The 14521-nt window shown below is 37.0% G+C and overlaps 13 non-coding genes across 13 annotated transcripts; all 13 read right to left on the bottom strand.

Moving 5' to 3' along the window:
- Nucleotides 1-681: 681 nt before the first annotated feature.
- trnav-uac (transfer RNA valine (anticodon UAC)) lies at nucleotides 682-754 on the bottom strand. The gene has a single exon. It is a non-coding gene; the product is annotated as a tRNA-Val (tRNA).
- A 932-nt stretch (nucleotides 755-1686) lies between these two features.
- On the bottom strand, nucleotides 1687-1759 carry trnav-uac (transfer RNA valine (anticodon UAC)). Its single transcript has one exon. It is a non-coding gene; the product is annotated as a tRNA-Val (tRNA).
- A 2302-nt stretch (nucleotides 1760-4061) lies between these two features.
- On the bottom strand, nucleotides 4062-4134 carry trnav-uac (transfer RNA valine (anticodon UAC)). The gene has a single exon. It is a non-coding gene; the product is annotated as a tRNA-Val (tRNA).
- A 932-nt stretch (nucleotides 4135-5066) lies between these two features.
- trnav-uac (transfer RNA valine (anticodon UAC)) lies at nucleotides 5067-5139 on the bottom strand. The gene has a single exon. It is a non-coding gene; the product is annotated as a tRNA-Val (tRNA).
- Nucleotides 5140-6071: 932 nt separating this feature from the next.
- trnav-uac (transfer RNA valine (anticodon UAC)) lies at nucleotides 6072-6144 on the bottom strand. The gene has a single exon. It is a non-coding gene; the product is annotated as a tRNA-Val (tRNA).
- Nucleotides 6145-7076: 932 nt separating this feature from the next.
- trnav-uac (transfer RNA valine (anticodon UAC)) lies at nucleotides 7077-7150 on the bottom strand. The gene has a single exon. It is a non-coding gene; the product is annotated as a tRNA-Val (tRNA).
- A 932-nt stretch (nucleotides 7151-8082) lies between these two features.
- Nucleotides 8083-8155, bottom strand: trnav-uac (transfer RNA valine (anticodon UAC)). Its single transcript has one exon. It is a non-coding gene; the product is annotated as a tRNA-Val (tRNA).
- A 932-nt stretch (nucleotides 8156-9087) lies between these two features.
- On the bottom strand, nucleotides 9088-9161 carry trnav-uac (transfer RNA valine (anticodon UAC)). The gene has a single exon. It is a non-coding gene; the product is annotated as a tRNA-Val (tRNA).
- A 932-nt stretch (nucleotides 9162-10093) lies between these two features.
- On the bottom strand, nucleotides 10094-10166 carry trnav-uac (transfer RNA valine (anticodon UAC)). Its single transcript has one exon. It is a non-coding gene; the product is annotated as a tRNA-Val (tRNA).
- Nucleotides 10167-11096: 930 nt separating this feature from the next.
- On the bottom strand, nucleotides 11097-11169 carry trnav-uac (transfer RNA valine (anticodon UAC)). Its single transcript has one exon. It is a non-coding gene; the product is annotated as a tRNA-Val (tRNA).
- Nucleotides 11170-12101: 932 nt separating this feature from the next.
- Nucleotides 12102-12174, bottom strand: trnav-uac (transfer RNA valine (anticodon UAC)). The gene has a single exon. It is a non-coding gene; the product is annotated as a tRNA-Val (tRNA).
- A 932-nt stretch (nucleotides 12175-13106) lies between these two features.
- trnav-uac (transfer RNA valine (anticodon UAC)) lies at nucleotides 13107-13179 on the bottom strand. The gene has a single exon. It is a non-coding gene; the product is annotated as a tRNA-Val (tRNA).
- A 930-nt stretch (nucleotides 13180-14109) lies between these two features.
- trnav-uac (transfer RNA valine (anticodon UAC)) lies at nucleotides 14110-14182 on the bottom strand. The gene has a single exon. It is a non-coding gene; the product is annotated as a tRNA-Val (tRNA).
- Nucleotides 14183-14521: the final 339 nt, after the last annotated feature.

The raw sequence follows: 14521 nt of genomic DNA on the forward strand, positions 1-14521 counted from the left end.
TACAAATACTTATTGCATGTATTCGAATTTCCAAAATAATGCATTTATTAGAACAACTATTCTCTGTTACAAATACAGTACTTACTGGATTTGTCATAGAGAACTGTTTCCGCCCGGCTTCGAACCGGGGAGCATTCGTGTGTAAAGCAAACTTGATAACTACTAAACTAGAGAAACTGCTGCTAGAATTATCACCGTGGAGTTAACCAAATCTTACATTTATTCATCGCACGAATTCGAAAATCCAACATAATGCATTAATGAAAATTATCTGTTACAAATACAGTACTTCTCACATGTGTCAGAGACCTCTGTTTCCGCCCAGCATCGGAAAGTATACATTTTGCGTCTTAAGTGAACTTGATAACCACTAGGCTATGGAATCTTTTGATTCCCAAAAGAAGGCAATAATGAAAAATGTATTTTTCAGTTTCAACTATGGTACTTATTGAATGTATCAACGAGTGCTGTTTCCACAGAGGTTCAAACCGGGGACCTTTTGCATGTTAAGCGCACGTGATAAGAGCTACATTACAGAAACTTCTGCTTGAGATACCTGCAAGAAGTAAACTGAATTTTCTTATAGTCAGTGCATGTATTTGAATTTCCAAAATAAGGTATTTATGAAAGCAACTCATCTCTTTTATAAATACGGTACTTACTGCATGTGTCAAAGAGGACTGTTTCCGCCCGGTTTCGAAAAAGGGACCTTTCGCGTGTAAAGCGAACGTGATAACCACTACACTACAGAAACTGCTGCTAGTATTATCAGCAAGGAGTAACCCGAGTTTTACATATATTCATTGCATGTATTCGAATTTCCAAAAAAAGCCATTCATGAGAATATATATTCTCTGTTGTTGATACAGCACTAACTGCATGTGTCAAAGAGCACTGTTTCTGCCAGATTTTGAACCACAGACCATTCGCATTTAAGGCAAACGTGATCACCACTACACTACTGAAACTGCTGCATTAATTACCACTAAGGAGTAAACCAAATTTTACAAATACTTATTGCATGTATTCGAATTTCCAAAATAATGCATTTATTAGAACAACTATTCTCTGTTACAAATACAGTACTTACTGGATTTGTCATAGAGAACTGTTTCCGCCCGGCTTCGAACCGGGGAGCATTCGTGTGTAAAGCAAACTTGATAACTACTAAACTAGAGAAACTGCTGCTAGAATTATCACCGTGGAGTTAACCAAATCTTACATTTATTCATCGCACGAATTCGAAAATCCAACATAATGCATTAATGAAAATTATCTGTTACAAATACAGTACTTCTCACATGTGTCAGAGACCTCTGTTTCCGCCCAGCATCGGAAAGTATACATTTTGCGTCTTAAGTGAACTTGATAACCACTAGGCTATGGAATCTTTTGATTCCCAAAAGAAGGCAATAATGAAAAATGTATTTTTCAGTTTCAACTATGGTACTTATTGAATGTATCAACGAGTGCTGTTTCCACAGAGGTTCAAACCGGGGACCTTTCGCATGTTAAGCGCACGTGATAAGAGCTACATTACAGAAACTTCTGCTTGAGATACCTGCAAGAAGTAAACTGAATTTTCTTATAGTCAGAGCATGTATTTGAATTTCCAAAATAAGGTATTTATGAAAGCAACTCATCTCTTTTATAAATACGGTACTTACTGCATGTGTCAAAGAGGACTGTTTTCGCCCGGTTTCGAACCAGGGACCTTTCGCGTGTAAAGTGAACGTGATAACCACTGCACTACAGAAACTGCTGCTAATATTATCAGCAAGGAGTAACCCGAGTTTTACATATATTCATTGCATGTATTCGAATTTCCAAAAAAAGCCATTCATGAGAATATATATTCTCTGTTGTTGATACAGCACTAACTGCATGTGTCAAAGAGCACTGTTTCTGCCAGGTTTTGAACCGCAGACCATTCGCATGTAAGGCAAAAGTGATAACCACTACACTACAGAAACTGCTGCATTAATTACCACTAAAGAGTAAACCAAATTTTACAAATATTTATTGCATGTATTCGAATTTCCAAAATAATGCATTTATTAGAACAACTATTCTCTGTTACAAATACAGTACTTAATGGTTTTGTCATAGAGAACTGTTTCCGCCCGGCTTCGAACCAGGGACCATTCGTGTGTAAAGCAAACTTGATAACTACTAAACTAGAGAAACTGCTGCTAGAATTATTACTGTGGAGTTAACCAAATTTTACATATATTCATCGCACAAATTCGAAAATCCAACATAATGCATTCATGAAAAGTATCTGTTACAAATACAGTACTACTCACATGTGTCAGAGACCTCTGTTTCCGCCCAGCATCAAAAAGTATACATTTTGCGTCTTAAGTGAACTTGATAACCATTAGGCTATGGAATCTTTTGATTCCCAAAAGAAGGCAATAATGAAAAATGTATTTTTCAGTTTCAACTATGGTACTTATTGAATGTATCAACGAGTGCTGTTTCCACAGAGGTTCAAACCGGGGACCTTTTGCATGTTAAGCGCACATGATAACAGCTACACTACAGAAACTGGTGCTAATACTATCAGCAAGGATTAACCCGAGTTTTACATATATTCATTGCATGTATTCGTATTTCCAAAAAAAGCCATTCATGAGAATATATATTCTCTGTTGTTGATACAGCACTAACTGCATGTGTCAAAGAGCACTGTTTCTGCCAGGTTTTGAACCACAGACCTTTCGCATGTAAGACGAACGTGATAAACACTACACTACAGAAACTGCTGCATTAATTACCACTAAGGAGTAAACCAAATTTTACAAATATTTATTGCATGTATTCGAATTTCCAAAATACGGCATATATTAGAACAACTATTCTCTGTAACAAATACACTACTTACTGGATTTGTGAAAGAGAACTGTTTCCGCCCGGCTTCGAACCAGGGACCATTCGTGTGTAAAGCAATCTTGATAACTACTAAACTAGAGAAACTGCTGCTAGAATTATTACTGTGGAGTAAACCAAATTGTACATATATTCATCGCACGAATTCGAAATTCCAACATAATGCATTTATGAAAATTCTCTGATACAAATACAGTACTTCTCACATGTGTCAGAGACCTCTGTTTCCGCCTAGCATCGAAAAGTATACATTTTGCTTCTTAAGTGAACTTGATAACCACTAGGCTATGGAATCTTTTGATTCCCAAAGGAAGGCATTAATGAAAAATGTATTTTTCAGTTTCAACAATGGTACTTATTGAATGTATCAACGAGTGCTGTTTCCACAGAGGGTCAAACCAGGGACCTTTTGCATGTTAAGCGCACGTGATAACTGCTACACTACAGAAACTGCTGCTAGTATTATCAGCAAGGAGCAACCCGAGTTTTACAGATATTCATTGCATGCATTCGAATTTCCAAAATACGGCATTTATTAGAACAGTTATTCTCTGTTACAAATACAGTACTTACTGGATTTGTCATAGAGAACTGTTTCCGCCCGGCTTCGAACCGGGGACCATTCGTGTGTAAAGCAAACTTGATAACTACTAAACTAGAGAAACTGCTGCTAGAATTATTACTGTGGAGTTAACCAAATTGTACATATATTCATCGCACAAATTCGAAAATCCAACATAATGCATTCATGAAAAGTATCTGTTACAAATACAGTACTACTCACATGTGTCAGAGACCTCTGTTTCCGCCCAGCATCGAAAAGTATACATTTTGCGTCTTAAGTGAACTTGATAACCACTAGGCTATGGAATCTTTTGATTCCCAAAAGAAGGCAATAATGAAAAATGTATTTTTCAGTTTCAACTATGGTACTTATTGAATGTATCAACGAGTGCTGTTTCCACAGAGGTTCAAACCGGGGACCTTTTGCATGTTAAGCGCACGTGATAAGAGCTACATTACAGAAACTTATGCTTGAGATACCTGCAAGAAGTAAACTGCATTTTCTTATAGTCAGAGCATGTATTTGAATTTCCAAAATAAGGTATTTATGAAAGCAACTCATCTCTTTTATAAATACGGTACTTACTGCATGTGTCAAAGAGGACTGTTTCCGCCCGGTTTCGAACCAGGGACCTTTCGCGTGTAAAGCGAACGTGATAACCACTACACTACAGAAACTGCTGCTAATATTATCAGCAAGGAGTAACCCGAGTTTTACATATATTCATTGCATGTATTCGAATTTCCAAAGAAAGCCATTCATGAGAATATATATTCTCTGTTGTTGATACAGCACTAACTGCATGTGTCAAAGAGCACTGTTTCTGCCAGGTTTTGAACCGCAGACCATTCGCATGTAAGGCAAACGTGATCACCACTACACTATAGAATCTGCTGCATTAATTACCACTAAGGAGTAAACCACATTTTACAAATATTTATTGCATGTATTCGAATTTCCAAAATAATGCATTTATTAGAACAACTATTCTCTGTTACAAATACAGTACTTACTGGATTTGTCATAGAGAACTGTTTCCGCCCGGCTTCGAACCGGGGACCATTCGTGTGTAAAGCAAACTTGATAACTACTAAACTAGAGAAACTGCTGCTAGAATTATTACTGTGGAGTTAACCAAATTTTACATATATTCATCGCACAAATTCGAAAATCCAACATAATGCATTCATGAAAAGTATCTGTTACAAATACAGTACTACTCACATGTGTCAGAGACCTCTGTTTCCGCCCAGCATCAAAAAGTATACATTTTGCGTCTTAAGTGAACTTGATAACCACTAGGCTATGGAATCTTTTGATTCCCAAAAGAAGGCAATAATGAAAAATGTATTTTTCAGTTTCAACTATGGTACTTATTGAATGTATCAACGAGTGCTGTTTCCACAGAGGTTCAAACCGGGGACCTTTTGCATGTTAAGCGCACGTGATAAGAGCTACATTACAGAAACTTATGCTTGAGATACCTGCAAGAAGTAAACTGCATTTTCTTATAGTCAGAGCATGTATTTGAATTTCCAAAATAAGGTATTTATGAAAGCAACTCATCTCTTTTATAAATACGGTACTTACTGCATGTGTCAAAGAGGACTGTTTCCGCCCGGTTTCGAAACAGGGACCTTTCGTGTGTAAAGCGAACGTGATAACCACTACACTACAGAAACTGCTGCTAATATTATCAGCAAGGAGTAACCCGAGTTTTACATATATTCATTGCATGTATTCGAATTTCCAAAAAAAGACATTCATGACAATATATATTCTCTGTTGTTGATACAGCACTAACTGCATGTGTCAACGAGCACTGTTTCTGCCAGGTTTTGAACCGCAGACCATTCGCATGTAAGGCAAACGTGATCACCACTACACTACAGAAACTACTGCATTAATTACCACTAAGGAGTAAACCAAATTTTACTAATATTTATTGCATGTATTCGAATTTCCAAAATAAGGCATTTATTAGAACAACTATTCTCTGTTACAAATACAGTACTTACTGGATTTGTCATAGAGAACTGTTTCCGCCCGGCTTCGAACCGGGGACCATTCGTGTGTAAAGCAAACTTGATAACTACTAAACTAGAGAAACTGCTGCTAGAATTATTACTGTGGAGTTAACCAAATTTTACATATATTCATCGCACAAATTCGAAAATCCAACATAATGCATTCATGAAAAGTATCTGTTACAAATACAGTACTACTCACATGTGTCAGAGACCTCTGTTTCCGCCCAGCATCGAAAAGTATACATTTTGCGTCTTAAGTGAACTTGATAACCACTAGGCTATGGAATCTTTTGATTCCCAAAAGAAGGCAATAATGAAAAATGTATTTTTCAGTTTCAACTATGGTACTTATTGAATGTATCAACGAGTGCTGTTTCCACAGAGGTTCAAACCGGGGACCTTTTGCATGTTAAGCGCACGTGATAAGAGCTACATTACAGAAACTTCTGCTTGAGATACCTGCAAGAAGTAAACTGCATTTTCTTATAGTCAGAGCATGTATTTGAATTTCCAAAATAAGGTATTTATGAAAGCAACTCATCTCTTTTATAAATACGGTACTTACTGCATGTGTCAAAGAGGACTGTTTCCGCCCGGTTTCGAACCAGGGACCTTTCGCGTGTAAAGCGAACGTGATAACCACTACACTACAGAAACTGCTGCTAGTATTATCAGCAAGGAGTAACCCGAGTTTTACATATATTCATTGCATGTATTCGAATTTCCAAAAAAAGCCTTTCATGAGAATATATATTCTCTGTTGTTGATACAGCACTAACTGCATGTGTCAAAGAGCACTGTTTCTGCCAGGTTTTGAACCGCAGACCATTCGCATGTAAGGAAAACGTGATCACCACTACACTACAGAAACTGCTGCATTAATTACCAGCAAGGAGTAAACCAAATTTTACAAATATTTATTGCATGTATTCGAATTTCCAAAATAAGGCATTTATTAGAACAACTATTCTCTGTTACAAATACAGTACTTACTGGATTTGTCATAGAGAACTGTTTCCGCCCGGCTTCGAACCGGGGACCATTCGTGTGTAAAGCAAACTTGATAACTACTAAACTAGAGAAACTGCTGCTAGAATTATTACTGTGGAGTTAACCAAATTTTACATATATTCATCGCACAAATTCGAAAATCCAACATAATGCATTCATGAAAAGTATCTGTTACAAATACAGTACTACTCACATGTGTCAGAGACCTCTGTTTCCGCCCAGCATCGAAAAGTATACATTTTGCGTCTTAAGTGAACTTGATAACCACTAGGCTATGGAATCTTTTGATTCCAAAAAGAAGGCAATAATGAAAAATGTATTTTTCAGTTTCAACTATGGTACTTATTGAATGTATCAACGAGTGCTGTTTCCACAGAGGTTCAAACCGGGGACCTTTTGCATGTTAAGCGCACGTGATAAGAGCTACATTACAGAAACTTCTGCTTGAGATACCTGCAAGAAGTAAACTGCATTTTCTTATAGGCAGAGCATGTATTTGAATTTCCAAAATAAGGTATTTATGAAAGCAACTCATCTCTTTTATAAATACGGTACTTACTGCATGTGTCAAAGAGGACTGTTTCCGCCCGGTTTCGAACCAGGGACCTTTCACGTGTAAAGCGAACGTGAAAAACCACTACACTACAGAAACTGCTGCTAATATTATCAGCAAGGAGTAACCCGAGTTTTACATATATTCATTGCATGTATTCGAATTTCCAAAAAAAGCCTTTCATGAGAATATATATTCTCTGTTGTTGATACAGCACTAACTGCATGTGTCAAAGAGCACTGTTTCTGCCAGGTTTTGAACCGCAGACCATTCGCATGTAAGGAAAACGTGATCACCACTACACTACAGAAACTGCTGCATTAATTACCAGCAAGGAGTAAACCAAATTTTACAAATATTTATTGCATGTATTCGAATTTCCAAAATAAGGCATTTATTAGAACAACTATTCTCTGTTACAAATACAGTACTTACTGGATTTGTCATAGAGAACTGTTTCCGCCCGGCTTCGAACCGGGGACCATTCGTGTGTAAAGCAAACTTGATAACTACTAAACTAGAGAAACTGCTGCTAGAATTATTACTGTGGAGTTAACCAAATTTTACATATATTCATCGCACAAATTCGAAAATCCAACATAATGCATTCATGAAAAGTATCTGTTACAAATACAGTACTACTCACATGTGTCAGAGACCTCTGTTTCCGCCCAGCATCGAAAAGTATACATTTTGCGTCTTAAGTGAACTTGATAACCACTAGGCTATGGAATCTTTTGATTCCCAAAAGAAGGCAATAATGAAAAATGTATTTTTCAGTTTCAACTATGGTACTTATTGAATGTATCAACGAGTGCTGTTTCCACAGAGGTTCAAACCGGGGACCTTTTGCATGTTAAGCGCACGTGATAAGAGCTACATTACAGAAAGTTCTGCTTGAGATACCTGCAAGAAGTAAACTGCATTTTCTTATAGGCAGAGCATGTATTTGAATTTCCAAAATAAGGTATTTATGAAAGCAACTCATCTCTTTTATAAATACGGTACTTACTGCATGTGTCAAAGAGGACTGTTTCCGCCCGGTTTCGAACCAGGGACCTTTCGCGTGTAAAGCGAACTTGAAAACCACTACACTACAGAAACTGCTGCTAATATTATCAGCAAGGAGTAACCCGAGTTTTACATATATTCATTGCATGTATTCGAATTTCCAAAAAAAGACATTCATGACAATATATATTCTCTGTTGTTGATACAGCACTAACTGCATGTGTCAAAGAGCACTGTTTCTGCCAGGTTTTGAACCGCAGACCATTCGCATGTAAGGCAAACGTGATCACCACTACACTACAGAAACTGCTGCATTAATTACCACTAAGGAGTAAACCAAATTTTACTAATATTTATTGCATGTATTCGAATTTCCAAAATAAGGCATTTATTAGAACAACTATTCTCTGTTACAAATACAGTACTTACTGGATTTGTCATAGAGAACTGTTTCCGCCCGGCTTCGAACCGGGGACCATTCGTGTGTAAAGCAAACTTGATAACTACTAAACTAGAGAAACTGCTGCTAGAATTATTACTGTGGAGTTAACCAAATTTTACATATATTCATCGCACAAATTCGAAAATCCAACATAATGCATTCATGAAAAGTATCTGTTACAAATACAGTACTACTCACATGTGTCAGAGACCTCTGTTTCCGCCCAGCATCGAAAAGTATACATTTTGCGTCTTAAGTGAACTTGATAACCACTAGGCTATGGAATCTTTTGATTCCCAAAAGAAGGCAATAATGAAAAATGTATTTTTCAGTTTCAACTATGGTACTTATTGAATGTATCAACGAGTGCTGTTTCCACAGAGGTTCAAACCGGGGACCTTTTGCATGTTAAGCGCACGTGATAAGAGCTACATTACAGAAACTTCTGCTTGAGATACCTGCAAGAAGTAAACTGCATTTTCTTATAGGCAGAGCATGTATTTGAATTTCCAAAATAAGGTATTTATGAAAGCAACTCATCTCTTTTATAAATACGGTACTTACTGCATGTGTCAAAGAGGACTGTTTCCGCCCGGTTTCGAACCAGGGACCTTTCACGTGTAAAGCGAACGTGAAAAACCACTACACTACAGAAACTGCTGCTAATATTATCAGCAAGGAGTAACCCGAGTTTTACATATATTCATTGCATGTATTCGAATTTCCAAAAAAAGCCTTTCATGAGAATATATATTCTCTGTTGTTGATACAGCACTAACTGCATGTGTCAAAGAGCACTGTTTCTGCCAGGTTTTGAACCGCAGACCATTCGCATGTAAGGAAAACGTGATCACCACTACACTACAGAAACTGCTGCATTAATTACCAGCAAGGAGTAAACCAAATTTTACAAATATTTATTGCATGTATTCGAATTTCCAAAATAATGCATTTATTAGAACAACTATTCTCTGTTACAAATACAGTACTTACTGGATTTGTCATAGAGAACTGTTTCCGCCCGGCTTCGAACCGGGGACCATTCGTGTGTAAAGCAAACTTGATAACTACTAAACTAGAGAAACTGCTGCTAGAATTATCACCGTGGAGTTAACCAAATTGTACATATATTCATCGCACAAATTCGAAAATCCAACATAATGCATTAATGAAAAGTATCTGTTACAAATACAGTACTACTCACATGTGTCAGAGACCTCTGTTTCCGCCCAGCATCAAAAAGTATACATTTTGCGTCTTAAGTGAACTTGATAACCACTAGGCTATGGAATCTTTTGATTCCCAAAAGAAGGCAATAATGAAAAATGTATTTTTCAGTTTCAACTATGGTACTTATTGAATGTATCAACGAGTGCTGTTTTCACAGAGGTTCAAACCGGGGACCTTTTGCATGTTAAGCGCACGTGATAAGAGCTACATTACAGAAACTTCTGCTTGAGATACCTGCAAGAAGTAAACTGCATTTTCTTATAGTCAGAGCATGTATTTGAATTTCCAAAACAAGGTATTTATGAAAGCAACTCATCTCTTTTATAAATACGGTACTTACTGCATGTGTCAAAGAGGACTGTTTCCGCCCGGTTTCGAACCAGGGACCTTTCGCGTGTAAAGCGAACGTGATAACCACTACACTACAGAAACTGCTGCTAATATTATCAGCAAGGAGTAACCCGAGTTTTACATATATTCATTGCATGTATTCGAATTTCCAAAAAAAGCCATTCATGAGAATATATATTCTCTGTTGTTGATACAGCACTAACTGCATGTGTCAAAGAGCACTGTTTCTGCCAGGTTTTGAACCACAGACCATTCGCATGTAAGGCAAACGTGATCACCACTACACTACAGAAACTGCTGCATTAATTACCAGCAAGGAGTAAACCACATTTTACATATATTTATTGCATGTATTCGAATTTCCAAAATAAGGCATTTATTAGAACAACTATTCTCTGTTACAAATACAGTACTTACTGGATTTGTCATAGAAAACTGTTTCCGCCCGGCTTCGAACCGGGGACCATTCGTGTGTAAAGCAAACTTGATAACTACTAAACTAGAGAAACTGCTGCTAGAATTATTACTGTAGAGTTAACCAAATTGTACATATATTCATCGCACAAATTCGAAAATCCAACATAATGCATTAATGAAAAGTATCTGTTACAAATACAGTACTACTCACGTGTCAGAGACCTCTGTTTCCGCCCAGCATCGAAAAGTATACATTTTGCGTCTTAAGTGAACTTGATAACCACTAGGCTATGGAATCTTTTGATTCCCAAAAGAAGGCAATAATGAAAAATGTATTTTTCAGTTTCAACTATGGTACTTATTGAATGTATCAACGAGTGCTGTTTCCACAGAGGTTCAAACCGGGGACCTTTTGCATGTTAAGCGCACGTGATAAGAGCTACATTACAGAAACTTCTGCTTGAGATACCTGCAAGAAGTAAACTGCATTTTCTTATAGTCAGAGCATGTATTTGAATTTCCAAAACAAGGTATTTATGAAAGCAACTCATCTCTTTTATAAATACGGTACTTACTGCATGTGTCAAAGAGGACTGTTTCCGCCCGGTTTCGAACCAGGGACCTTTCGCGTGTAAAGCAAACGTGATAACCACTACACTACAGAAACTGCTGCTAGTATTATCAGCAAGGAGTAACCCGAGTTTTACATATATTCATTGCATGTATTCGAATTTCCAAAAAAAGCCATTCATGAGAATATATATTCTCTGTTGTTGATACAGCACTAACTGCATGTGTCAAAGAGCACTGTTTCTGCCAGGTTTTGAACCACAGACCATTCGCATGTAAGGCAAACGTGATCACCACTACACTACAGAAACTGCTGCATTAATTACCACTAAGGAGTAAACCACATTTTACAAATATTTATTGCATGTATTCGAATTTCCAAAATAAGGCATTTATTAGAACAACTATTCTCTGTTACAAATACAGTACTTACTGGATTTGTCATAGAGAACTGTTTCCGCCCGGCTTCGAACCGGGGAGCATTCGTGTGTAAAGCAAACTTGATAACTACTAAACTAGAGAAACTGCTGCTAGAATTATCACCGTGGAGTTAACCAAATCTTACATTTATTCATCGCACGAATTCGAAAATCCAACATAATGCATTAATGAAAATTATCTGTTACAAATACAGTACTTCTCACATGTGTCAGAGACCTCTGTTTCCGCCCAGCATCGAAAAGTATACATTTTGCATCTTAAGTGAACTTGATAACCATTAGGCTATGGAATCTTTTGATTCCCAAAAGAAGGCAATAATGAAAAATGTATTTTTCAGTTTCAACTATGGTACTTATTGAATGTATCAACGAGTGCTGTTTCCACAGAGGTTCAAACCGGGGACCTTTTGCATGTTAAGCGCACGTGATAAGAGCTACATTACAGAAACTTCTGCTTGAGATACCTGCAAGAAGTAAACTGCATTTTCTTATAGTCAGAGCATGTATTTGAATTTCCAAAATAAGGTATTTATGAAAGCAACTCATCTCTTTTATAAATACGGTACTTACTGCATGTGTCAAAGAGGACTGTTTCCGCCGGGTTTCGAAACAGGGACCTTTCGCGTGTAAAGCGAACGTGATAACCACTACACTACAGAAACTGCTGCTAATATTATCAGCAAGGAGTAACCCGAGTTTTACAGATATTCATTGCATGTATTCGAATTTCCAAAAAAAGCCATTCATGTGAATATATATTCTCTGTTGTTGATACAGCACTAACTGCATGTGTCAAAGAGCACTGTTTCTGCAAGGTTTTGAACCACAGACCATTCGCATGTAAGGCAAACGTGATCACCACTACACTACAGAAACTACTGCATTAATTACCACTAAAGAGTAAACCAAATTTTACAAATATTTATTGCATGTATTCGAATTTCCAAAATAAGGCATTTATTAGAACAACTATTCTCTGTTACAAATACAGTACTTAATGGTTTTGTCATAGAGAACTGTTTCCGCCCGGCTTCGAACCAGGGACCATTCGTGTGTAAAGCAAACTTGATAACTACTAAACTCGAGAAACTGCTGCTAGAATTATTACTGTGGAGTTAACCAAATTTTACATATATTCATCGCACAAATTCGAAAATCCAACATAATGCATTAATGAAAATTATCTGTTACAAATACAGTACTTCTCACATGTGTCAGAGACCTCTGTTTCCGCCCAGCATCGAAAAGTATACATTTTGCATCTTAAGTGAACTTGATAACCATTAGGCTATGGAATCTTTTGATTCCCAAAAGAAGGCAATAATGAAAAATGTATTTTTCAGTTTCAACTATGGTACTTATTGAATGTATCAACGAGTGCTGTTTCCACAGAGGTTCAAACCGGGGACCTTTTGCATGTTAAGCGCACGTGATAAGAGCTACATTACAGAAACTTCTGCTTGAGATACCTGCAAGAAGTAAACTGAATTTTCTTATAGTCAGAGCATGTATTTGAATTTCCAAAATAACGTATTTATGAAAGCAACTCATCTCTTTTATAAATACGGTACTTACTGCATGTGTCAAAGAGGACTGTTTCCGCCCGGTTTCGAACCAGGGACCTTTCGCGTGTAAAGCAAACGTGATAACCACTACACTACAGAAACTGCTGCTAATATTATCAGCAAGGAGTAACCCGAGTTTTACATATATTCATTGCATGTATTCGAATTTCCAAAAAAAGCCATTCATGAGAATATATATTCTCTGTTGTTGATACAGCACTAACTGCATGTGTCAAAGAGCACTGTTTCTGCCAGGTTTTGAACCACAGACCATTCGCATGTAAGGCAAACGTGATCACCACTACACTACAGAAACTGCTGCATTAATTACCACTAAGGAGTAAACCAAATTTTACAAATATTTATTGCATGTATTCGAATTTCCAAAATAATGCATTTATTAGAACAACTATTCTCTGTTACAAATACAGTACTTACTGGATTTGTCATAGAGAACTGTTTCCGCCCGGCTTCGAACCGGGGAGCATTCGTGTGTAAAGCAAACTTGATAACTACTAAACTAGAGAAACTGCTGCTAGAATTATCACCGTGGAGTTAACCAAATCTTACATTTATTCATCGCACGAATTCGAAAATCCAACATAATGCATTAATGAAAATTATCTGTTACAAATACAGTACTTCTCACGTGTCAGAGACCTCTGTTTCCGCCCAGCATCGAAAAGTATACATTTTGCATCTTAAGTGAACTTGATAACCATTAGGCTATGGAATCTTTTGATTCCCAAAAGAAGGCAATAATGAAAAATGTATTTTTCAGTTTCAAATATGGTACTTATTGAATGTATCAACGAGTGCTGTTTCCACAGAGGTTCAAACCGGGGACCTTTTGCATGTTAAGCGCACGTGATCAGAGCTACATTACAGAAACTTCTGCTTGAGATACCTGCAAGAAGTAAACTGCATTTTCTTATAGTCAGAGCATGTATTTGAATTTCCAAAATAAGGTATTTATGAAAGCAACTCATCTCTTTTATAAATACGGTACTTACTGCATGTGTCAAAGAGGACTGTTTCCGCCCGGTTTCGAACCAGGGACCTTTCACGTGTAAAGCGAACTTGAAAACCACTACACTACAGAAACTGCTGCTAATATTATCAGCAAGGAGTAACCCGAGTTTTACATATATTCATTGCATGTATTCGAATTTCCAAAAAAAGCCATTCATGAGAATATATATTCTCTGTTGTTGATACAGCACTAACTGCATGTGTCAAAGAGCACTGTTTCTGCAAGGTTTTGAACCACAGACCATTCGCATGTAAGGCAAACGTGATCACCACTACACTACAGAAACTACTGCATTAATTACCACTAAAGAGTAAACCAAATTTTACAAATATTTATTGCATGTATTCGAATTTCCAAAATAATGCATTTATTAGAACAACTATTCTCTGTTACAAATACAGTACTTACTGG

The sequence above is a fragment of the Oncorhynchus clarkii genome, chromosome 23, assembly GCF_045791955.1.
Source record: "Oncorhynchus clarkii lewisi isolate Uvic-CL-2024 chromosome 23, UVic_Ocla_1.0, whole genome shotgun sequence".
NCBI classification, from domain to species: Eukaryota; Metazoa; Chordata; class Actinopteri; order Salmoniformes; family Salmonidae; genus Oncorhynchus; species Oncorhynchus clarkii.